General features: G+C 42.3%; 1 long non-coding RNA gene across 1 annotated transcript; it reads left to right on the forward strand.

Moving 5' to 3' along the window:
• Positions 1 to 1,417: 1,417 nt before the first annotated feature.
• LOC119850091 lies at positions 1,418 to 24,850 on the forward strand. Its single transcript, XR_005290702.2, has 5 exons — positions 1,418 to 1,487; positions 12,001 to 12,024; positions 22,099 to 22,134; positions 23,946 to 24,025; positions 24,838 to 24,850. It is a non-coding gene; the product is annotated as an uncharacterized LOC119850091 (long non-coding RNA).
• Positions 24,851 to 25,181: the final 331 nt, after the last annotated feature.

The raw sequence follows: 25,181 nt of genomic DNA on the forward strand, positions 1-25,181 counted from the left end.
TTTGCAAAAATCATCTTGCAGCTTTCTATTGTCTTGGCTAGCGGAATTGGTTAGGGAAAGTAAATCTGTCCTTTTAATCAACTCAAGAGGACTTTAAGTTGTGTATTAACTGCTATAAAGCCGGAAGTGCTGTCAGGAGAAAGCTTGTAAAGTTATGCTGGATTTTGTGTTTTATTATGGTTACAAGTGTCCACTTGCACTGAATGGAGGATGGACTGAGGCATACCATGGAATTGCATGAGGCACACTACATATTTGTAGAATATGTGAAGCTACATTGTTTTCTGCTAATGGTTTGGGGTCAAACTGAACAGGATTTATGTATACCTATGCATTTATTTAATCGTATCTCAAAGTTAAAAGCTCTCAATGCGTACATTAGAAAAATGGGGAAAGTGTTCAGAGGGGTGAGGACACATCCTATCTGAAGATGTCTCTCAGATGAGGAGACAGGCTCAGTGTTACACAGATACTATAGCAATGGCCATAGAATAAATGTCTAAATAGAACATTGCACACAGATATATTACCTTGAGGATAGCTGATTGGCAGGCATATATCACCTATGTTACAGTGGACACATTTTAATTGGAAATGGATCAGGATTTCTCATGGTACCCGAGAAATCTGTGGTTTTGTTTCTCCATAAGGCCTTTATTAGCAGATGGTTAGATCTCCCTCTCTAATCTTCGAATAGTGGCTTAATGGTCAAAGGGTGCGAAGTGTGAGCAATCCGCAGGGTTTCAAGGCAACACATCTGTCAGATTTGCACAAATTTTGAACAAACTTCAGCCTTCTGCCAGGTGGGCTCACCTCCTTCCCAACCTCATCCTGTCACGCCAGGTGGGAGAGCAGGGCTGTCACCCAGCACCTTCCCTGCCCGTAAAGTCTTTAGTCTCATGGAGGTGGGCACGGCGGAGGGCAGAAGTGAGGATGAGAGTGGAGGGGACTGGATCCCAGCTGGATCATGGACTGTTGTATGGTCCAGCCAGGGCGGAGGACTAAGACTCCCACTGCTGAACAGCGGAACATTAAACACCCCACCCCCTGCAGCTGGGAGCAGGGCCCAGGGCCCTGCGGGAGGCGGTGGTGGCTGGGCTGCGGGGCAGAGGGAGTAGCAGAGAGCCAGGGCGAGCTGGGGCTGCCACGGAGGAGACAACTGGGCAGGCCGGGGGCTGGGTGCATCGCCCGCTGCCTCTAGCCCCCTGCGGGGTCCAGCTCCCCTCAGGGCCAGCCGAGCTGCCGGCAGCGCCGATTGGTCTCCGCCGTTACCCAGGCGATGGGCAGTTCCCCTGTTCCCCCCCCTTCCCACCCCCGCATCCTCCTTCCCGAGCCCGCCGCAGCGCGATCCCTGGGCAGCCTGCTGCTGCCACCGCCCCGCTGGCTCCATCCCCTGGCCGGGCTCCCGCCGCCTGCCCCAGCTCCGCGTGGCGCCCGCCGGGCCATGGGCTGTGGGAACTCCACGGCCAGCGGCGCGGGCAGCCGAGGTGAGAGGGGCGCGGCGGCAAGGGCAGGGGAGGGAACTCGCGGGACAGGGGCGGGGGTAGGAGATGGGGTTGGTGGAGGTAGGAGGGGTGGGGCCGGGGGCAGTAGGTAGGATTCGAGGACGGAGGGGGTCTGGAAGGGACAGGAGGTAGGAGGGGAGGCAGGACCCAGAAGCTGTTCCTAGGTTCAGACTCACGGAGAAGAGGCTTTTCTTTCCTTAAAGAAGAAGAGACAGGGCGTTTCTAGAACTGGAAACTACATTTCACTTCGCCAGGGCTGCTCTCACATTGAACAAGAGACTCTCCCCAGCTGCTTCAGGATGCAGCGTGCAGGCTTTATCTTTTTGGAGGGGGAAATATTTTTTTTAATTACTGCTTTTTAAAGGCTCCCCAAATCCATTCCAAATAGCTGTTAAAATGCTGAAGCTAGAGAAGGCACATGTTAACAATTCAGAACATACTGTGCAAAATATGCTGTGTAAACATCCCATCAAAAGGAGTCAGCTTACTGGGAAATTACTCTTCTAGGCTAATAAATAATACCATACTTGAGCCAGTTTTGATCAAGTAGTAAGATATTAAAGAGTAATAAAAATATAAGGACACTGTAATAGTAAATGTTTGTTAGGAGCAGTGTTTGCATCTGCCCTTTAACTATGATTTGTGTATTTTTGGTAATAAACGCTTTCTGTGTTTGGTGGCTGGAACTTCAAGCATTTCTTGTCCAACCTATAAGACAACTGAGGTTTTGTTTTTGGATCTGTGAATGTGGATTGGTCAGGGTGGGGATCTTTGACTTTACATTCTTCTCATTCTGAATGGCATCTTTATCCCTAACAATGTTCCAGTTTCCTTTCATAAAGGTCCTGATCCAAAAAGCCCATTGAAGTCACTGACAGTCTTTCCATTGGCATAAGTGAGCTTTAGATCAGCCCCATAAAGCATTAGAGAGACAAGGTGGGTGAGGTAATATCTTTTATTGGAACAACTTCTGTTGATGAGAAACAAGCTTTCAATCTTACACAGAGCTCTTCTTCAGGTCTCAAAAGCATTTACATCCTGCAGCCGTAGGCAGCAGGAGTCAAAAGCTACATGTGGACATGCAACTAGGGATGTAACTTGTATCCTCTTCACTTCCCTGGACCTTCAAGGACTAAGAACACCACTTCTGTAATCAGTTCATGCACCTTCCTGTACACTCTGCTTGTCTGAGAAGTTGTTCCTTCATGGAGGTTATCCTCATGTTAATGTGTGTTACTAACTGATCCATCCAGCTGGCTCCATACCTTGTTGTGTTATTTTGAAAATAGATTTGATATTTGACAGTGCTGCTGGAGTAAAAAAAAGGGCTATGATAATTTAAAAATGGTAAAAAGAAAAGGAGTACTTGTGGCACCTTAGAGACTAACAAATTTATTAGAGCATAGCTCACGAAAGCTTATGCTCTAATAAATTTGTTAGTCTCTAAGGTGCCACAAGTACTCCTTTTCTTTTTGCGAATACAGACTAACACGGCTGCTACTCTGAAACCTGTGATTAAAAATGGTAGTAATAGTGAGCATTTATATAGCACTTTTCATCTTCAAATCATCTGGTTAACATTAAGCAATATATTTAAGTGTTTTCCCCCTCTTATTTATTTGTTTGTTTATTTGTTATTAGGATATTCACAATCATTTAAAACTACCCAGTAAAGCAGAGGTAGATTCTGTTAGAAATGTGGGGCCTGATTCTCTTGTCATTTACACCAGTTTTATATTGATCTAACTTCATTGACTTTAATGGAGTTGCTCCTGCAACCATAGCTGTAGTTGCTATTTCTATTTACTAGTTGTTAACTAGTAAACATCTGACATATATATTGTTATAGTTCTAGAAAGGTAGATACACTAACTGGTGTAATCAGGTAAATAAAAGAATAGAATTTGATTTATTCAAGGAGATTGTTTAAGATTGGTTAACTGATTCTATAAACTCTGTTGCTACTTGTACTATCTTTTTAGAACAAGTTTAAACTGCAGTGTTTTTTTTTAACATGTAAACAAGAAACCCTGCGGTTTTAAAAGCATACTATTGTACATTTAAAAAACAAACCAAAAAAACAAACCCTAAACTTCTGTACATGATTGTTACTTTTTTTTACTTTCTATTTTTTTTTATAGCAAACCTGCAATTCTTGCAGTACAGTGGTTATGAAGTTCTACGTCTCTGCTGCTGAGAGCAGCACTGAGCATTTCCAGATTTAGATTTTCTTTGAGAACTTCTCCATTATTGTGGAAGATCCTGAGGGATCTATTTTATGCCAATCTGGAGGCTGTTGTACCTAACACACCTCTGGTCAGGTCTGTGAAAAGAGTTGGTTACTTGGTAAAAGGGATTCATGTTAGAGTGTCCTAGAATGTATCTGTGTGCCCCATAGCACTCAAGAATATGTGATGGGGAACTATTCATTTTCTTCCCCCCAACTTCTGTAGTTCAGTGTCATTGCCTTCGCCTTCCTCTGTAGCATAGGGCACTGGTCACTTAAGGGAGGATTCTTTGTTTCTTGAAGTCTTTAAACCACGATTTGAGGATTTCAATAGCTCAGACATAGGTGACGTTTTTCGTAGGAGTGGGTGGGTGAGATTCTGTGGCCTGCGTTGTGCAAGAGGTCGGACTAGATGATCAGAATGGTCCCTTCTGATCTTAGTATCTATGAATCTATGAATTACAGAGGTATGTCTGATTGAGGATTTATCTACACTGGGCTGCAGTACAGACTACAGGAGTGTGAATTGCAAAGAGCATCAGTGTGTTGTGCTCTAACTTCCCCATGTGGATGCTGCTAGTGAAAACTAAAAAGTATCTAGTTTGGTTAACATAGTTTTGTTTGCAAGAGGACTACATTAACATGAACTATGTACCTTTTAGTTCACTCCAGCAGCATCCACATGGGGCAGCTAGATTGCAACACTTTGGTGTGCTCTGCAAGTCACACCCCTGTAGTCCACACTACAGTGCAGTATACATGTAGTTTGTGAGTGTAAATTATGTTGGTCATATGCTCTCCAAACTTTATGTAATTAAATTTGTGTGCTGTAGTTGCTGGTCTTCTCACTAAACCCTGGACTATATGTTAATTGTTTAGAACTTTTTTATCCCATTAATGCTTGTGTGACTCCTGTTTATATTAATGAGTATAATGAATGTGACTACATCAGACATCTTATCTATACTCAAAAATTGCACCACTATCGTTTTACATCTATTAGTGGGAGCTGCCGTGCCTCCTTCACACTTTCTCTCCCATTACTGGTTCACTAGGCTGCAGTTGCTAGAAATCACTCCAATTCACAACCATCACAACTTCACTGATGTGAGTTAAATCAGGCTAGTGGCAGCATGGACACATCCCACTTCTGATTTAACTAGATGCAAACACTGGTGCAAGTGTAACAGAGGGTTTGTCTAGTATAGAATTTTTTTAATTTAAGTTAATTGTTTGCCAGTTAACTTAAATTATATAATCTGTTTGTAAATGCTAGCTTGGACACACCACAAACTTTTGTTTCAGGATACATACAGGTAAACCACAAACAGACTAACATTTACAAACATGTTAGCTAGCTCATGTTAAATGGCAATCAAGTAATAGGTTAAAAACTCCATTCTGGATGGATCCAGATTGAGCACGAGAGTTTAGATACATTGGTTTACAGACATGAATGTAACTTATACTAGTGGAACTTGTGTGTATAGACAAGCGTAAAAGAAAAGCAGATCTAGGCCTGGTTCTCCTCTCACTGACACCAATGTACATATGGAATAACTCCAGTGAAGTCAATGAAGTTGCACTAGTGTAAACATGGCATAAGTGATAAGAGAATCAGAATCCTAGTATTTAATTTCCTTCATAAAATCATATAAAAAGAGTACAAGTCCTGAAAGGCAAACATACTTTTAAAAGTAGGTCTAATTAAAATAAAATGTTGTTTTATTTGAGGAATGGACAGAGATATAGCTTTCTATCATCATGCTGGAGTTATAAAGAAAAAATAATTCCCATCACATTACTAATAAAAATATTACACTGTATTTACAAAGAAATTAGTTTTGTGCTTTGTACAGTACTGCTGCATCTTTGAAGACCAAAGTTATGGCTGTGCTGCAATCAGGAACAGCAAAGCTAGCATTGCATGACATATAATTAACCTGAAACATGGTCTGTCATACTCTGTTACAGAAGCTAATATTTTATTAAATTTCACAAAAAGGCTTAGGCATGTATGGGCCCAATACCCCTTTCCTTCTTTAGGTAAAATAGCCATTGATGACAACGTGAGTTTTGTCTGAGTAAGGTATATATGTAATTATACCATCTGCCCAATGCATAGAATAATAGAACCTTCAGTTATGCTAGCTATTATAGCACTAGAAGAGCTATTCATCCTCATGAGTCAGGAGGATGTAAATGAATAGACAGGTGGGATTAAGAACAAAATTACCACCCAAAGTATGCATCTGATGAGTGAGCTGTAGCTCACGAAAGCCTATGCTCAAATAAATTTGTTAGTCTCTAAGGTGCCACAAGTATCCTTTTCTTTTCACCCTAGGTGTAGTATTTCACAATAAAATATATTCTGGGGTGTTTAAATCTTCTTCCAAGCATCAAGCATTGGAGGCAGGATTCAAGACTAAATGGATCATTGGTCTGTTGCAACATGGCAATTTCTGTGATCCAAGTAAACTGAAGTATACACCCTCTTTTTTTATAGCCCTGCAGTTTTAAATCTTAGACTGTGGTACACTAGGGAGTATGGTACACTCTGGGTAGCCGCTCTAAGCCGACTGGAGAGAGCTTTCCTGTCGATTTAATTAATCCACTGCCAACAAGTGGTGGCAGCTATGTCAGTGGCAGAAGCTCTCTCAGAGACATAGCACTGTCCACACTAGTGCTTATATCAGTATAAGTTGTCACCCAAGGGGGTGGCTAATTCACAGCCCTGAGCGACATAACTTATATTGATTTAAGATGTAGTGTAGCCATACTCTTAGTTATAGAGGATGTTTATTTTTAAACTTTCCTATTATCCATAGAGAGTTTTTACTAACAAATCTCTATTTTCCTTTTTATTATATGATGGATTTTAGAAGCTCCAATGTGGCTTTTCTTTCTTTCCTATAAGAAATGTGTCCTTAAACATTACTTTGTTAAGTTTGTCCCATGTTAGGGAATGTCCCACCATTCCAGCATTGTCTGTGCTAGCAATTTTCTTAAAATGTCCCATCTTTGCACTGCCACTGTTGGGAGTAATGGTGGGAGCAATGACAGCCTTAAATGTGGGTGCTCAATGGCTGCTGGAGACCTAAGCTTTCATTTAAAAGAGAGAGAGAGAGAGAGAGAGAGAGAGAGAAACTACTAGCCCACATAATTTTCATTTTTTGATTTTGAGTTTTTGTTAAAATCCCAAAAAATATTGTAAGAAATTTCTCTAAGAACATTTTTATTTATGTAAAATTTTTCATGGGAAAAATTATTTCCTGACCAACTCTAATAGTCAGATATCTATAGAGATAGCAGAGTCTCTTTTCTATATTAATGTATTTATTCCATTAAGTCAGTGTTTGGTCATCTCTTATCCTTCTTAATATTTTTCCCCTGAAGCCATGCTCCCTTTTATATGCAGTCACTCATAATACATTTCTTCAGCTCAGAAAAATATGCATGTAAAATTCTTTCAACAGTCTTCTGCATTCAGAGTACATTTACTAACATTCTGTGGTGATGCTCAGTACCAAGCATCTGTTGTTTTAAAACTGCAGTAACCGTCTTGATCAATGAAAGATGCCCCCATTTTTGTCCTTCACATGCAACTGTTTAAATGATATGTACTTGGCAGCTTTGCAGCTACAGTGTCCTGAATAGGAGTACTTGTGGCACCTTAGAGACTAACAAATTTATTAGAGCATAAGCTTTCGTGAGCTACAGCTCACTTCATCGGATGCACGAAAGCTTATGCTCTAATAAATTTGTTAGTCTCTAAGGTGCCACAAGTATCCTTTTCTTTTTGCGAATACAGACTAACACGGCTGCTACTCTGAAAAGTGTCCTGAATGTTATTCTTTAATAGTAACTTGCGTTCAATGTACATAACATCTGAATGTGCCTCATTTAGTCCTAAAGGTGAAATCCTGCTCCCCCTCCTCCTTCTGCAGCCGTAGAAGGGGTAAAATGCATCTGTGGTCCTACTGTGTATGGGAGGAGGCAGGAAGCACAGAGGTTATGCAGGGGAATTTTATGCCTCCTGCTCTCGTGGAGTCAAAATATGTGGCTAGCCCCAATCCATAAGTGCATGTGAAGAGGTTTCGGGAGAGACTGGAGGAGTAACATGAACATGGTCGGGAGTCCAAACTGTATGACTTCACTAGCCACAGAGTTGTTAGGTAGTGAAGTGTAGTGCCTGTAATAGTGGCTTCATAGTGATTTCCCAGGTGTCCTGCACCCTGTCTTTAGGTGAAGGGGAGTCAATTTGTGATTTGGATGCAAAACCAGGTGACACTTGACAGTTTTTTCAGTTTTTCCTTGAGCTTCATGTTTTGTTTGATCCCCAACAGTAAGTAATGTGAACCTAAATGAAACGATACTGTAGAATAACTCTGTACTGCAAGAGCTGCCAAGTTCCAGACAGACAGAGACTGCATGATGCTGGAGCGTGATCATACAGGAATGGAAGGAGAGATGGATGTATCTTACCCCTGGGGAGTAGTCACTAAAAAGGTGCTTTCCCTAGGTATAGCCACACAGATAGGTGTGACACAGAGGACTCTTAGCAACTGATGCTCTGTTCTTTGCAAACAATTCTTGTCTCAGGCCTAACAAACTCATTACACCAAACACATGTCTGGCAGGGTATTTATCAATAAGAGATCACATGTCATGTACCTACAGAAAGCTCATAACTTATCAAAAGTCATAATCATTGTGAGATGTACCTACAGGTAATATTTAAATAATAATGTAACTATAGTGAAAGTATGCTTTATGGACTTGGCGTAAAAATTAGTCACCAGAGGATAATATGGCTTGGTGATGAATGGTGAATGGGTGGTGGCCCATTCAAGCAGCAGGGAGCTGTCACCATTCCTGGTTAGTTGTTGATGTAATGCAAGGCTCAGTTTTCGAGCCCTGCTCCATCCCAAGATTCGCAATGGAAAACCATCAGAGACAACTGCAAAGAATCCAAAACCACTTGGAGGTAAAAATGGAACATTACAACAGGTGGGATATTATAGAATAGAATAGTCGATGAATAGACACAAAAGACTGCTGCAGTATAACACAGTGGGGCAAGGCACTCTGTATCCATTCAAAGATCTTGAGGAGCAGAGGTGTTTTCATGAAAGTTTGGATCCTTGTTCCTGCAAAGCCAGCGAGCTCTGCAATCGACTGAACTTTGGGGGAAAAACCTACTTTATTAGATAGGAAAGGTAACTATTAATAAGTGTAGATCCTAGTGCTCATTTTATTATTTTGTTTTGTATTGTAACCATTTGTTTTCATCATTCTCTTTACTTTTGTTTCGTTATAAGTGCTCACAAGTGTTGTGTGTTATACAGAAATACTAGTTTAAGGTAAAACTAGTAAACTGGGGTACACACACTTTCCATCTAAAAAAAGATATATTGGAAAAGGCACAGAGAAGGGCAACAAAAATGGTTAGCAGCATGTGACATCTTCCATATAAGGAGATATTAAAAAGACTGGGCTTTAGAAAAGACACAGCTAAAGGTCAGGGGATAGATAGATGATAGTGGTCTGTAAAATCATGAATGGTGTGGACAAAGTAAATAGGTGTTATTTAAACCTTCGCATAACACAAGAACCAGGGTCACCTGATGAAGTTAACAGGCAGCAGGTTTAAAACCAATATAAGGAAGAATTTCTTCACATAACACACAGTCAACCTGTGGAACTTATTGCCAGGAGATATAGTAAATGCCAAAAGTATAATTGGCTTCAGAAAAGAATTAGATAAATTCATAGAGGATGAAGTTGGCTATTAGCCAAGATGGTCAGGGATGTAATCTATGCTCTGGGTGTCCCTAAACTTCCAACTGCAAGAAGGTAGGACTGGATAATAAGGGATGAAGCACTTGAAATTGTCCTGTTCTGTTCATTCCCTCTGAAGCATGTGGCAGTGGATACTGTCAGAAGACAGGCTACTGGGCTAGATGGACCATTGGTCTGACCCAGTATGGCCGTTCTTATTTCTGTCAGTAACCAGTGTCAGGGGCTGGATATTGCAGGGGAATGCTTCAAAGGGACTCAGGGACTGCAGTATTGTTAAGCTGCAAGATGAAACTAGGGCTAGCATAACCCAGAGGAGATTGCTGCAGTGGCTGAAAGGTTGGTGGTGTTAGGGAGCTAACACCCAGCCACAATGTGCGAGACTTCCTCTTGCTGGAGGCAGGGGATAACAAGGTGACTCACAATCCTGAGTACCCCGAGAACTGTCACAGCAGGCTTTTGAAACATGGTGGTTATTTGTGAGTCATCGCCAGCATATAGAGCTGGGAACCCTCCGAACACTAACAGTTTAAATGAAGTTTTAAAATGCGGACCTCAACCAGATTCCAAGTGACGAGTTCCCTAAAACCTTACCAAGGGTTTTCTCCAGTGATGTATTACAGTTGGGCCTTTTGTACAGTGAGGAGACACAAAGGGATCTTGGAAACAATAATATAAAGGAGGTTTGTTCTGCAGCACTGTAATTTAAATCTTTGTTGGTGATGGTATCAGTGTGAGGGATTGCTTAGCAATAGACAGTGGAACCAAAATTACATAGAATCATAGAATATCAGGGTTAGAAGGGACCTCAGGAGGTCATCTAGTTCAACCTCCTGCTCAAAGCAGGACCAATCCCCAACTAAATGATCCCAGCCAGGGCTTTGTCAAGCCTGACCTTAAAAACCTCAAAGGAAGGAGATTCCACCACCTCCCTAGGTAATGCATTCCAGTGCTTCACCACCCTCCTAGTAAAAAAGTTTTTCCTAATATCCAAAGTACAGGACTTAGTTGGAGAAAGAGGATTTCCTTACATGTATAATTCATGTGTTCATACAGGAGCCTGGTTCTGGGAAGCCTCAGAACCTCTGCTCAATTGTAGTTTTAAAGCAAGGGCAAAAACCACACATTCTTCCATACAGTTCATAGGTCACAGATTCCAAGGCCAGAAGGGACCATTGTGATCATCTAGTCTGACCTCCTGTATATTATAGGCCATAGAACTTCCCCAAAATAATTCCTAGAGCATAACTTTTAGAAAAATATCTAATTTTGTATTTAAAATGGTCAGTTATGGAGAATCCACCACAACCCTTGGTAAATTCTTTCAATGGTTTATTACTATCATTGTTAACAATTTGTACCTTATTTCCTGTCTGAATTTGTCTAGCTTCAACTTCCATCCACAATAATGAGGGAAGAGCTGTATTCGTTTTTGCAACAATTTCACACCAGAAAAAAATGTTTTCTAAGCAACAAAGAGCATTAGGGAGAAAATGCTGCAAAACCTTTCAGGCTGCGACTAAACCTGTAGCTTCGTCAGACTGAGCTCCCTTGAGTTTCTCCTGAGAGGAGATGGAGGAGTGAAAGGGGTTTCTAATGCCTTTGTTAGTGCTTGTAGTTCATGGAAGGGATGTTTTACTGATTGTGCAACTGAATGACATACCTGCAACAACAACACAGTTTTTAGTAACTTGGGAGGACCAAGAAGTATGCCATCTTTAAGTGATTCCGGCTCTCCCAGCATGTGGTGGTGGAGTCATGAAAATTCAACTCTTAGAACCATAGAGCAAGGTTGTAACTTTTGTCCCTTTCCTCCCTTATTTTTAAATTACAAGCTGAATTAGGAAGAACCTGATTTTGTAGATGTCTGGGGGTTTTGGGTGGATTGTGTCCCCAATGCTAAAGTTATTTCAGTCTAGTTTGTTTTATAAATTTTGTTTATTTTATGGCACAGTATTTTACACGCAGTGCCAAGTCTGTAACAGAATCAAACAGCATGTTCACAAAATAAATAGACATTTAAGGATAATTGCTTAGTTAGTTGTGGCAACTTACTACTGGAAAAGCGCCAAAATGAAGAATATTGCAATTTAGCTTATGTAGAAAGTTAAAAAAAAAAAAAAAGATATCCTCCTCAGCTGGTGTAAATGGACACAGCTCCACTGGAACCTTTGCATGTAGTTTGATCTATTACATCCGCTGAGGATCATGGATCTGATCCATTTACATCCACTGAGGATCTGGCCCAGAAAGAGGTATACGTGTGACAGAGTTAAAGGAGAAAGTAGCTAATCATGATAATAACAAGTGTCCTTTACTGTGTCCATCCACTTTTGGGGTTTGTGTGTGAGGGATTTGTTTGTTGGGAGCAAGAGGGGGAGGAAGGGTAGAGAGATTTTTAGGGTATTTTGGTCAGCTTGAGCATGATCACACCATCAGACAATAAAATACATTTCTTTTTCATTCTAGGTACTGCAGGGACAGCTAAGGTGTGTAAGTACTTACAATGGTCTGTACACATTCAGCACCGTAACTCGAGGGTTATTTATAAGCACATTAGCACAATAGTTCATTTTGTTCAGTTGGTTCAGTTGCTACCCAAGACGTTAGACCCACCATACCCTGATCTAGATGTCATCTATTGATAGCCTGCTTCCATCACCCAAATAGAGACAGCAGAATCAGAGTGAAGGACTGCTGGTGGCTCACTTACCCCTGTAGAGACAATTCCCCTTTAATGCTTATATAACAAAAACTCTCCCTTCTTTCTGACTTGTGAGACATCTGTCTCCCATGCACGCCCATGCCCCTTGTGTTTACTCATCCCTACCATGTACCGGTACACCGCAAAGCAGTTTCTCCTTCCCTTTGTGAGAAATACCGTACCCCATATACATCTCTCCCACTCTATGTAAGACATTTAGGGAACAACTCATGTCCTTCACTTTCTTTGAGAGACACTTGGCAGGCACCTCATACAGACTGCCCTGCAGAATATCCAGCATCCCCATTCTCAGCTCTAAGAAGAGGTCTCCTCTGCCAATGAGGGAAAAAAAGGGATTGCTTTTTTCATGGCCTAATTCCTCTCCACATTGAAGATTGTAATGACAGCTTCTCTCTTCTCCATCAATCTCAGTGATAAGCATTGAGACATTCTCACCCAGTACTGCTTTTTTTTTTTCATTCCCACGAAGGGGAGAGGTCGAACCTCCTTTGCTCTCACTCCTGCCTCAGTGAAAAAGGGAAAGCAGGAGGTAGCCTCTCACAGCCAAGAATTCAACCCATTCAAGCAAAATTTGCAGTAGTGGCCTCCCTCAACCATGTCTCCTTCAATGGGAGAAGGTATAAAAGAAGGCCTCCAAAGTCTAGCTCTTGCTTCCCTCTGATGAGGGACAAACCTTTTATTACTAGAGTTTGAGCTTTGCTGTGAGTCCAAGTAACCTGAACAAAAATTGATGTTATTAAGTAAAAGAAATTCTTGAATTTAATTCAGTTTTTTTAGACGAACTATTTTGAGTAGGTAGAAGAATCCCAGTATAGAAATGAGTGCTGCCTTTACATCTAAATACAGTAGATAAATGCATAACAATAGCTCTGTGTCTGCTGCCAAGATTAGAAGCCAAGAACCAAAGATGGACAATGTAACAGATGAATACTGATATCATAGGTAATTTCAAGATCTACTTGAACATGTAACCTATTTTCTAAATTTTCATTGTCACTGATTGGAAAATGAATGGACTACTTAGTGCAAATTTATGGGGGAACATCCTCTTGACATAGCCTACTGGACCCATGCCTTTAATAATTTTATATATATAAAGGTACTAGTCTTTATTTACACTAAGGCCTCTTTACACAACTTTGGCAGTATAAAGTTGCCTTAAAGCATGCATACATTAAATTTGCACCCATTTGAAGGCCGCTTTTATACTGCCAAAGCAATATAAAGGTCCTAAGTGTAAATGAGAACCAGGCCTAAAAATCACTTTCCATAAATGGCAGAATATTTTTTGTTAAGTAATAAGTCTCTTTACAAACCAAAAATGGTGTATTATATAACGTTTACCACTTAGCCCTTTTAATGTACTTTAAAGCATTGTACAAACATTAATTTAGCCAGTTAATTAATTTTGGATATATTCTGATTTGGATTTGATAAGAACCTATGAGTTTTTTTCATTCAAGAGTTTGTCCATTTGAGTTTGTCTGTTTTTTGAGAAATAAATTGTTGGCCTCGCTCTTCCTTTAGTTTTGGATCCCAGCAATGCAAACACTATGAAAATGAGTTCAGTGGGACTACTCAAGTGCATAAAGATACTTGTGCATGTGAATGTGTTTGCAGTTCAGGTGCCTTATGACTTACATGAGGAAAATGCTATTCATTTGTATATATCAACTGTCACTTTTTAAAAAATAACTTGGATTAATGCTACTTACAGTCTGTCTTGTCAATGATTAAAGTTATTGTTAATGGTTTTAGTTGTATAAAAAACCAATTCTGGATGTTGACAAATAACCCACGTGGAAAGGAGTTTTAGAATTTTCCTAGAGGAAGAACCAGGTGTTATTAGAATATCAGATGAGCAGAGAAAGTCTAAATACTGAAGCAAACTGTGGGCCATTCTTGCAACCATTATTTATTTCAGGTTTCAGAGTAGCAGCCGTGTTAGTCTGTATTCGCAAAAAGAAAAGGAGTACTTGTGGCACCTTAGAGACTAACAAATTTATTAGAGCATAAGCTTTCGTGAGCTACAGCTCACTTCATCGGATGCATCCGATGAAGTGAGCTGTAGCTTCACGAAAGCTTATGCTCTAATAAATTTGTTAGTCTCTAAGGTGCCACAAGAACTCCTTTCTTTTAATTATTTATTCAGATAGTCATAGTGAAGCCAATGGAACTACTTGGATGGGTAATATTTGCTGTATTGGGCCTTCTAGCCAGACATAGAAACAAATCCACAGTAATGGGCTATCGTAATGGCAATCAGAAAAGTCCTATATTAGTCATTCTAATATTTCCTTTAACAGCAAATTTTCAAAAGAAGAGTAAGATACTAGAAAAAAAAATTTGTTTTGTGAAATGAGCAAAGTGGATAAATATAACTAAAATCAGGATTTAAAAAACTCTTAATCTTTGACACCTTCTCACTTTCATTAGCTAAGAATTTATAAAAGTTTTAAAAATTTATTGGCTCAAGAAAAGTTATTTGATCATATTGGTCTTGATCCAGCAAAGCACTCAAGCACATTCTTAACTTTAAGCTCGAATAGTCTCATGAATTCAAATGGGACTGATTTGTTGAATTCAATGGCACTACTCACCTGCTAAACTTAAGCAAATGCTTAAGTACTTTGCTGGATCAGGGTCATAAGATACTCTGAAGCATTGTATCCTAGCAGGTGTGGCACTGGAGTGGGACTTAGGAGACATGGGTTCTGTGCCCAACTTTGCTATTATTGACTTGTTCAAGGTGTCACAGGAAGTTCATGGTGGAGCAGAGAATTGAACCCAGGTTTTGCCAGTGCCCCAAACACTGGACCATCCTTCCTCTCTTTATTATTATTATTACTACTATTATTCTATCTGGCCAAAGGATGTCAATAATGGTACAGGTGATGCTAAGCTATGAAACATTTCTGGGGTAGTAGAAAATCTTTTATTTATTTTTCAAAAAGATACAGTGCAGTGGGTCACCCTAATACAGAATCTGTCAGCAAAAGTTATTTTCTAAACTTTTGACCCAGTGCTTTATATTTCTTTTGGTCTAATCCAATCATTCTTCTGAATGAAATTTAAGAAATGATCCTTTGCTATGGACACACAATTGTCGTTGTCATCAGTGGGTGTTCTGCTCTGGAATAAGGGCCATCTTGAATATATGAGAATGTTTATAATCATATGACAAGATAAATACTGTGATAATTTCTGCTGATCCAGTTAAAGGTATCATTTGTAATCTTTTGGGTCCCAAAATCCCTTCACAAGTGTCAGATTGTACTAAAAGCATATCGCTCAGTTCCACCCTCTGATATGTACACACACCTCAGACTGACTTCACGGGGAGTTGCAGAGAGTAAATGCGAGTAGAACTGGATCCATAGTTTTTCTGGGATAGACTGTTGTGACTTGTTTGTTGTGCTTTCCAATGATGGGAAGCATAGAGTTCCATAATGGCCTAGACCTTCCAGAGGCCTTAGGGGATAGACAGGGACCTCGGGGCATACAGATTATATTGCTGTCCTTTTGAAAGCTAAGACACAGGTGAAGATGATAGACTAGCTCACTACAGATACTGCTATTTGCAATGCTTAACACTATGTAACAACATTACACTGATAATCATCATCGGCAATCCCTCAGAGCTCAATAATAATCTTCTTCTATAAAATGAAGAAGAAGAATGAAGACCATTCTGGTGAATCCTCAGGTGGCTAATGAGCCTGATCTGGGATCCACAGATCTTGTCATTACTGGGGCAGACATTTCCCAGTGGAAGGGGCAGATCTGGATTGTTGAGTCAGGCTGTGGCATGTTCTTTCCTCCTTTCCTATTTCTCCTGTTGTTTTCATTGGATCTCGAAATACTGGGATCCTTGCCACAAGTTCCTTTTTCTTTTTGGTCGGTCAATTCTGGGTTTCCCATGAATTTATGTCAATATTGCACTTCTTCATGTTGTCTTTGAGGGTGTCTTTAAAGTGCTGTTTTTACCCGCCCATCATCCATTGGCCATGGCTCAGTTGTGAGAAAATGACCTGCTTTGGGAGTTGATTTTCTGGCATTCAAAGAACATAACCAGCCCAATGGAGTTGGTGATGGATGATCATGGTTTTGGGTTGGGACAGATGGAGTTGGATGATGGATGCTGCAGGTTTTGGGTTGGGACAGAACATTGATGTTGGTGTGTCAGTCATCCCACTTGATCAGAAGATCTTGCAGAGGCACCATTGATGGTATTGTTAAATAACCTTGAGGTGTCTACACGTATGTGACCCAGGTTTCGGCACTGTTCAAGAGAGCAGGATAACAACTGCCTGGTACACGAGAAACTTGGTTTGATTCTTAATGTCATGATCTTTGAAGACACATTTTCTCAAGTGTTCAAAAACTGCACTGGCGCATTTAAGGTGGTGTTGCATTTCCTTGTCAATGTCAGCTTTCTGTGCCAGATAGCTGCGGAGGTAAAGGAAGTGCTCAACATTCTCCAGGATCCCTTTATTGCTCAGAATTACGGGAGCAGGATCCTGGTGATTCAGAGACTGTTGGTGGAGTACTTTAATTTTCTTGGTGTTGAGTGTTGGTTTTAGGCCTCGGAGAAAGCGTTGACTATTTTTTGAAGATCTCCTGAGTGGGCGCACAGGGCACAGTTGTCTGCATATTGAAGTTCAATGACTGATTTAGTGATAGTCTTTGTCTTGGATCAGAGGCAACTGAGGTTGAAGAACTTGCCGTCCATTCTGCATTGGATGTCAAGTCTGCAGGGGAGCTTGTCAGCGATGAGAAGGAGGATGACAGCAAGGAGGATGGAGAAAAGGATTGGAGAGATGACAAAGCTTTGCTTAAATACTTTCTTGACTAGAAGGGTTCTGTTTCAGATCCATTGCTGACAACCATCACAGACATGTTGTCATGGAGGAGTCAAAGGACAGCAACAAATTTTGGTGGGCATCCAAATTTAAGGAGAATTCTTCACAGAACCTCGAAAGCTTTAGTGAGGTCGATGAAGGCGATGTGGTCGATGTTGTTTGTGGCACTTTCTAAAGTTGGCGGGCAGTGAAGATCATGTTGGTGGCACCTCAAGATGGTCTGAAACCACATTGCAATTCTGGAAGGATCTGGATCTGAGGGGGGTTAGCCCATGGGTGCTGGGACCATAAAGGGCTGTGATGGCATTGAAGAATCTGCACATCATGGATGTCGGAGAGTTGTTGGATCTCCTTCTCTTTGTTCTCCCACCACTTGTTCTTCATTTTGCGGATTTGCCTTTGAACCTCAGCTTTGAGTTGATGGCGGACGTATTACTTCTGCTTGGAATTGATGTCATTCTGCCAAGCACTTTGCTCCAACCCCTCAGACAGAGACAAACACCTACAAGATCTCTATCATGCATTCCTACAACTACAATACCCACCTGCTGAAGTGAAGAAACAGATTGACAGAGCCAGAAGAGTACCCAGAAGTCACCTACTACAGGACAGGCCCAACAAAGAAAACAACAGAACGCCACTAGCCATCACCTTCAGCCCCCAACTAAAACCTCTCCAACGCATCATCAAGGATCTACAACCTATCCTGAAGGACGAGCCATCCCTCTCACAGATCTTGGGAGACAGACCAGTCCTTGCTTACAGACAGCCCCCCAATCTGAAGCAAATACTCACCAGCAACCACACACCACACAACAGAACCACTAACCCAGGAACCTATCCTTGCAACAAAGCCCGTTGCCAACTCTGTCCACATATCTATTCAGGGGATACCATCATAGGGCCTAATCACATCAGCCACACTATCAGAGGCTCGTTCACCTGCGCATCTACCAATGTGATATATGCCATCATGTGCCAGCAATGCCCCTCTGCCATGTACATTGGCCAAACTGGACAGTCTCTACGTAAAAGAATGAATGGACATAAATCAGACGTCAAGAATTATAACATTCAAAAACCAGTTGGAGAACACTTCAATCTCTCTGGTCACTCGATCACAGATCTTAGAGTGGCTATACTTCAACAAAAAAGCTTCAAAAACAGACTCCAACGAGAGACTGCTGAATTGGAATTAATTTGCAAACTGGATACAATTAACTTAGGCTTGAATAGAGACTGGGAATGGATGAGTCATTACACAAAGTAAAACTATTTCCCCATGGTATTTCTCCCCCCCACCCCACCCCCCACTGTTCCTCTGATATTCTTGTTAACTGCTGGAATTAGCCTACCTGCTTGTCACCATGGAAGGTTTTCCTCCTTTCCCCCCCCTGCTGTGGGTGATGGCTTATCTTAAGTGATCACTCTCCTTACAGTGTGTATGATAAACCCATTGTTTCATGTTCTCTGTGTGTGTGTATATAAATCTCTCCTCTGTTTTTTCCACCAAATGCATCCGATGAAGTGAGCTGTAGCTCACGAAAGCTTATGCTCTAATAAATTTGTTAGTCTCTAAGGTGCCACCGGTACTCCTTTTCTTTTTGCCAAGCACAGAAGGTCTTGGCTTATGGTCCATCAAGTCTTGGATTTTCTGATCGTTCTCGTCAAAGTAGTCTTGGTGCTTCCTGGTTGAGAAGTCCAGTGTTCCCTCAAATACATCATGAACAGCCGATTTGAGCACTTTCCAGTGATCTTCGAAGCTCCCCATCTCAGTTTTGATATTCATCAGTTTCTCGGTGAGGCACTGCTGAGAAAGGTCACGTTTAGTTGGGTCCTTAAGACTCTCAACTTTGATCTTCCCTCTGGCTGATTTCTTTTGCATGCACAAATTATTACCAAACCTCCAGTGTTAAAAAGATCCATATATCCAGTGATGAGCTGCCAAAGTCTTAACAACGGGTTCCCTCCTCACTCCACGAGGGGGTCGTGCAACACCCCCGCCCCTTGGGACCGCTGCCCCATCCACCCCCTTCCCCGTCCCCTGACTGCCCCCAGAACCGGGTAGGAGGGTCTTGTGGGCCACCGTAGTGGGTGTCCACCCCACCCCTAAGAGCCAGAGGCACCTGCCGGGGGGCGAGGTGGGGAGTCCCGGCGGTGCTTACTAAGGGCAGCTCCCAGGAAGCATCCAGCAGGTCCTTCTGGCTCCTAGGGGCGGGGGAGTGTAGCTAGGGGGGGAGCGGCCGCTCCTCCCACTGATCACATCAAAAGTGGCGCCTTAAGCGCCAACTCCCTGGGTGCTCCAGGGCTGGACCACCCACGGGGAAAATTTGGTGTGTACAGAGCACACACCAGCAGCTCCCCACCCCGCGCCCGGCCCCAGCTCACCTCCGCTCCGCCTCTGCCTTCTCCCCTGAACACACCGCCCTGCTCTGCTTCTCCGTACCCCCCCCGCCGGCTTCTCACGAATCAGCTGTTCGGCAGGAAGCCGGGGAGGGCTGAGAAGCAGGCGGCGGCTTCCCACTCAGGTCAAGGGTGGCGGAGGTGAGGTAAGCTGGGGCAGGGAGCAGTTCCCTGCGCACCCCCCCCGCACCCCGGGGTTACCTGCTGCGGCACAGGCGGCCCTCCTCGTGTCCCCCCCCCCCAGCTCACCTCCGCCTCCCTGAGCCTGAGCAGGAAGCCGCCACTTGCTTCTCAGCCTGCCCCGGCTTCCCGTGCGAACAGCTGATTCACGGGAAGCCTGGGGGGGCCGGAGAAGCAGAGCGGGGCGGCGCGTTCAGGGGAGGAAGCAGAGGTGGAGCAGAGTTGAGGTGAGCTGGGGCGGGGAGAAGCGGAGGGGCGGTGCGTTCAGGGGAGGAGGCGGAGCGGAGGCAAGGTGAGCTGGGGCCGGGGGTGGGGTGGAGAGTTGCCGGTGGGTGCTCTGCACCCACCAACTTTTCCCCTTGAGTGCTCCAGGGCACCCGTGGAGTCGGCACCTAAGGCGCCACTTTTGGCCAGTTAAATTTAGAAGCCCTTTTAGAACCAGTTGTCCCTCACGGAACAACCGGTTCTAATAGGGCTTAACAACCTGTTCTAGCGGACCGGTGCGAACCGGCTCTAGCTCACCACTGCATATATCCCTATTAGCTATCTATGGCAGGGGAAAAGCAAAGTGTAAAGCCTTTCTAAGGGCAAGAAAAGCTATCAGGCAAGTTGATAGCTGTTGGTCCACAAAACTGCCAATTTCCCCTTTTAGAATGATTCTGGAGTCTTGTCTCTTTCACTTCAGCCAGCTGACTATCACTAAAAGATACAAATTGATATCTAGCAGACATATGGGCAAAGGATCCATACTTGCGCACATCTCCTCCTTTTGTGCTGACTTGTGTGGGGGTACCTTAGTCATCTCTGTGGCACTGTCTCCTATCCTCCAGACCTTGTAGAGTCCCTTCTGAACAGTCTGGGGTTTGTCTGAGGGAGCGAGGGGAGATTTGGTGGGCTGAGAGAGGAATAGGCAGGCTGAGGCGGGGTTGGAAGGAGGTACACAGTTCCCACCACCTTTGGAAGATAACTAGAAAAGATGATACATCCCCAGGAGCCCACTAGACAAGTCTCCTGGGGGCAGCCATGACTGGGGGTAATTTTTGGTTGTGTGGTTCCATCTGACTGCAGTTTTAGTTTGCCAAGGTGTTGGGGACCATAGCTGTTATAGAGGCACTGGTTCTTCATGCAGACAGCCCTGGCTACCCAGGTCGAGGTATCCCATGACTTATTCTGTGGGGGGCGGTCCCTCTTCCCCCCCCCCCCCCCCGATAGGACAGTGTGAAAGGGCAGGAAATCCTTGTGAGAGAATTCTCCCAGAGGCTGCCTCCCCTTGGGCCTCTCCTGCTGGGTTTTCTGGGAGGGGATGAACTGGGCCAGAGTAATATCAGAGACTCCATACAGCCATGCTAATTATATGCTAAGTTGATTGAAGTTCTGAATTCTGCTGCCTTCTTTGCTGGTGCTCCATTGGTGGGGAAGAAGAGAGCTTATCTTCTTATTATACATTATATCTTCAAGGCAATAGATAGCTGAGTGGAAAGAAGATTGAAATGGTAGGAAATTATTGCTATCAAACATTTTGACTATCCAAACAAATTTTGTCTGAATTTAAGGCCATGTCCCACTTCCTGCCATCTATCAAACTCCCATGGGCTTAATGCAACAATTGCAGGATATGGCTTTGCCTACTGAACAGGGCATTTATATTTTTAAATAAGTGATTAGTAATGATAAATGTTTTAAGTCACTTTTTAATACTATAGTTCAGAAATGCATTCTAAGGGCTAGATTGTGGTTTTATCACTGGGGCTGAGTAAGGGGCAACACACAATTCTATTGCTCTAGCAGCAGACCAGGGTCTAAATGGTAACTCCGAGAGTAACAATTTAGTCTCTGTTTTCCACACTGGTTGAAGGATGAAGTAATCTGTGCCAACCCTATACCTGATACTGATTACTCTGCCCTCCACATCAGACCAGCTGTGCTAGCTAGCACACTGATGAGCAGAGTAAAAAATCCACCCACTCCCTATGGATGAATAAGACAAGCCATAATCTTGCCCTAAGTGTCTAATAAAAAAATCATAGTCTATTTTTAAAGGTTTAAATAACTGAGTTCAAATCAGATTATTCATCTTTTCTTTTGCATCAAAGAAATTTAACATTTGTTTTACAAAAAGGTTCTATAAGATCTTCTGACAGGACATTTATGAAAGGCTAGTTCACTCTGTTCTCAAGTCTTGTTCTCTGATACACATTATACGTTGTTAAGTAATAAATGTTTCTTTCTCTTATATAGGTAGGTGAGGTAGGTACCAAATACTGAATAGTAACTCTAGATTACAGTCTGATTGATCATTCTTTTCCTCTGCCTCCCACTGAAACTAAACAGTAGATGAATGGAGCAATTATAATAAACTGATTGCTAATGAGTTTTATATGTTTTTGTAAATTACAGAACAGAAGAATCGGTGTCAGAAGATGACAAAAGGAGGTAGGATTTGTACTGGGAATGGCTTTAATTCGAATAGCTCAGACAGAATTCTGCCATCAAATGAGGATCACCTGTTGTCACGGAGTGTGGGGGAGTCAGGGCCCTGCACCCCCCACTTCCTGTGATTCACCATGACTCTCAGCCAGCCCGTAAAACAGAAGGGTTATTAGACGACAGGAACACAGTCCAAAACAGAGCTTGTAGGTACAGAAAACAGGACCCCTCAGTCAGGTCCATCTTGGGAGTTAGGGAGCCCAGAACCTGGTGCTGGGCCTCCCTCCGTTTCCCCAGCCAGCTCCAAACTGAAACTCCCTCCAGCCACTCCTCTGGCCTTCGTCTCTTTCCCGCGCAAGGAGGCCACCTGATCTTTGTTCTCCAACACAGCAGGGGAGGGGCCCAGGCCATCAGTTGCCAGGAGACAGGGTGTCGGCCATTCTCTATGCAGACAGCATCACACTGGCCCTCCAGGGCTCTGCAACAATCACACATCCTTATCCCACCACCTAGATACTTAAGAAATGCATAGGGGAAACTGAGGCACCCACACAGTATTCAGAGAAAACATTAAGAACAGTCCCACTTCGTCACACCTAGAAAAAGAACAAAGGGAGGGGATATGGGGGAAGAAATCTTCATTTGTAGAGATCCCTCTGTAGAGTTCCTCCCTTGCATTTTGTTGGGGTTTGGGTTTGGGAAGGGGTTTTGCCTACTCACGAACTAGGCCACTGAGCCCAGCCCCCAAACCTTGCAGATCTCAAGGGATCTGCCAGTGGAAAAAAGACTATTATTGCAGAAGACCTCTGCCTTCACATCAACTCTGGCTCCTGGCTTTATTAGAGTCAGGTTACTAGGGGCCCTGGGCTTGGGTGTAGGTGCTCTGCAGAAAGATAATACATAATATAATAATTATAGGCTGTATTATAATTTCTGAGGAATCTCTCCTGGGCTGGAAGGGAGAAGAAAGATGTATGTTCCACCTCACCCATTCCTCCCCTTGCCCACCTCATATTTTCCCCATCCTCCCAGTCAGATCTCAGACCGCTGAAACACCCTCCATGGGGCTCACAGAAGGAGGGGGATGGACTGTGGAGACATTTGGCACCCATAAGCCTTCTGCATGTAGACAGGCCTCCCCATGCATGGCTGTGTGGAGGGGGATCCAGGCCCTTTTTTACTAAATGGTGTGTGGGGGCCCATGGCCCCCTTTTTTGTGTGCATCATGCAAGTGAGTTGTGTAAATTGTCTCAATAGTGTACATAACGAGCAGATTAAATCTCCCATCAGGCAAACACTGGCTAACTTTGGGGGTAAGAAAGAAGAGTCTGTCAGAGGGTATTTGTTGCCATGAAAAGGTTGAGTTTTGGTGGAAAGTATGAAGAACTTGGCTGAGGACCCATTCGCTCTGTGCTCCCTTCCTAGCATAGGTTCCTTTTTAAAATCAATGGCCAGCCTAAATTTATTTTTGTCAAACAAGGGCTTAGTTTTAATAAAAACATTACATTTAAAATTGTAACCTCTTAATATGCATTGGAAACAAGGGATTCTTTTATAAAAATAGTTACAAAGCATCCTCTAAAAAGAAAAGGAGTACTTGTGGCACCTTAGAGACTAACAAATTTATTAGAGCATAAGCTTTCGTGAGCTACAGCTCACTTCATTGGATGCATTCTTTTTGCGAATACAGACTAACATGGCTGCTACTCTGAAAGCATCCTCTGTTTGTCCGTCTATGGCCTTTCTAATGCGGCTGTTTTATGTAGACATTCTATGGGAAAGCATTAATACTAAGCCATGATTTCTCTTCAAATAAGGAACTATGGTGGTGTATACGTTGGTCTGCCATCAGAGGCTGCTACCATGGCTCCCAGTCAGACAAAGACTGAACCTAAAGGTACTTGTAGATTGTTTATCATATTTCCTCTGCTTTCTCCACTCATTTTAATCTTTTAAAATATATATATTATTTCAGTAAGACTGACCAGCATAGGGAGCAATTTAATCACATTTACAGGAATTATTTACAGTAGTTATGGTCATTGTTTCCATTTGTTTAAATTTCCATCCACCTACTGTAGTAATCATAAAGCAACAATCTGATTCTGAACATGATATGCAGTATTTTGTCTCTCATGAGTAACTTTAATATAATTTTTCAGTGTTTTTAGTGGTATTGAGTGTAAACACCTCACAGGATTAAGAGGCTGTGATATATATTTATAGAGTTTTAGTGCTCTTTATAATTCTGAATTTATTTACTTAAATTGTGCTTAATTCCAACAATAGCAAGACAGTGAATGCTTGATTTCAGATTTAGTTCTGTTCTGTCTATCTTATGCTGAACCCATCACAATTTTATATTTTTTTCTTGAGGCAGGGAGAACGTGCATTAGCTTTAAAGATTCTTGCTTGATAACAAGAGAATGATATGACATACTTTATATATATATATACTGTTTTATTAAGTATAAAAATATAAGATATATAAAGTATCTTATATTGTTACACTTAATAAAACAGTGTCTGTGTTGTGACACATGGGTCTCTGATCCCTGATTGGGGAGGTCTAGATGCTACCACTATACAAGCAGATAATAATAAATTCAGTTGATATAGAAAATGAATAACCTGTTGCATTGTATTACATTCCATGGTGTTTAAAATTAATAATATGCTATATTTTAACTATATGTCTTTCCTTTTAAGATTAGAGTAAAATAATATACCAAGATTCAATCATCAGGAGGTACAGTATGATTTAACAAATTTTATATGTGTAGAATTTATTAGTAAAAAGAAAAGAATTCAAATAACCACATTTTTTATGTTGCTATCATGTTTTTTCGGACTTACTTTACAGTACTGACAACCCCATTATAAATGTATTGGCTGAAATAAGGTCTGATGTTGTAGTGTTACTGAGAGCCTCTGGTGAGAAGCTGTGTGCCCTCAATTCCTATTTACTTTAATGAGAGTAAAGGTGCTCAGCACTTGGTAGACTCAGGCCAGTAGACTTGAAGAAGATTTTAATGGAAGCAGGTCATTTGCGA

The sequence above is a fragment of the Dermochelys coriacea genome, chromosome 1 (genome assembly GCF_009764565.3).
Source record: "Dermochelys coriacea isolate rDerCor1 chromosome 1, rDerCor1.pri.v4, whole genome shotgun sequence".
NCBI lineage: Eukaryota > Metazoa > Chordata > Testudines > Dermochelyidae > Dermochelys > Dermochelys coriacea.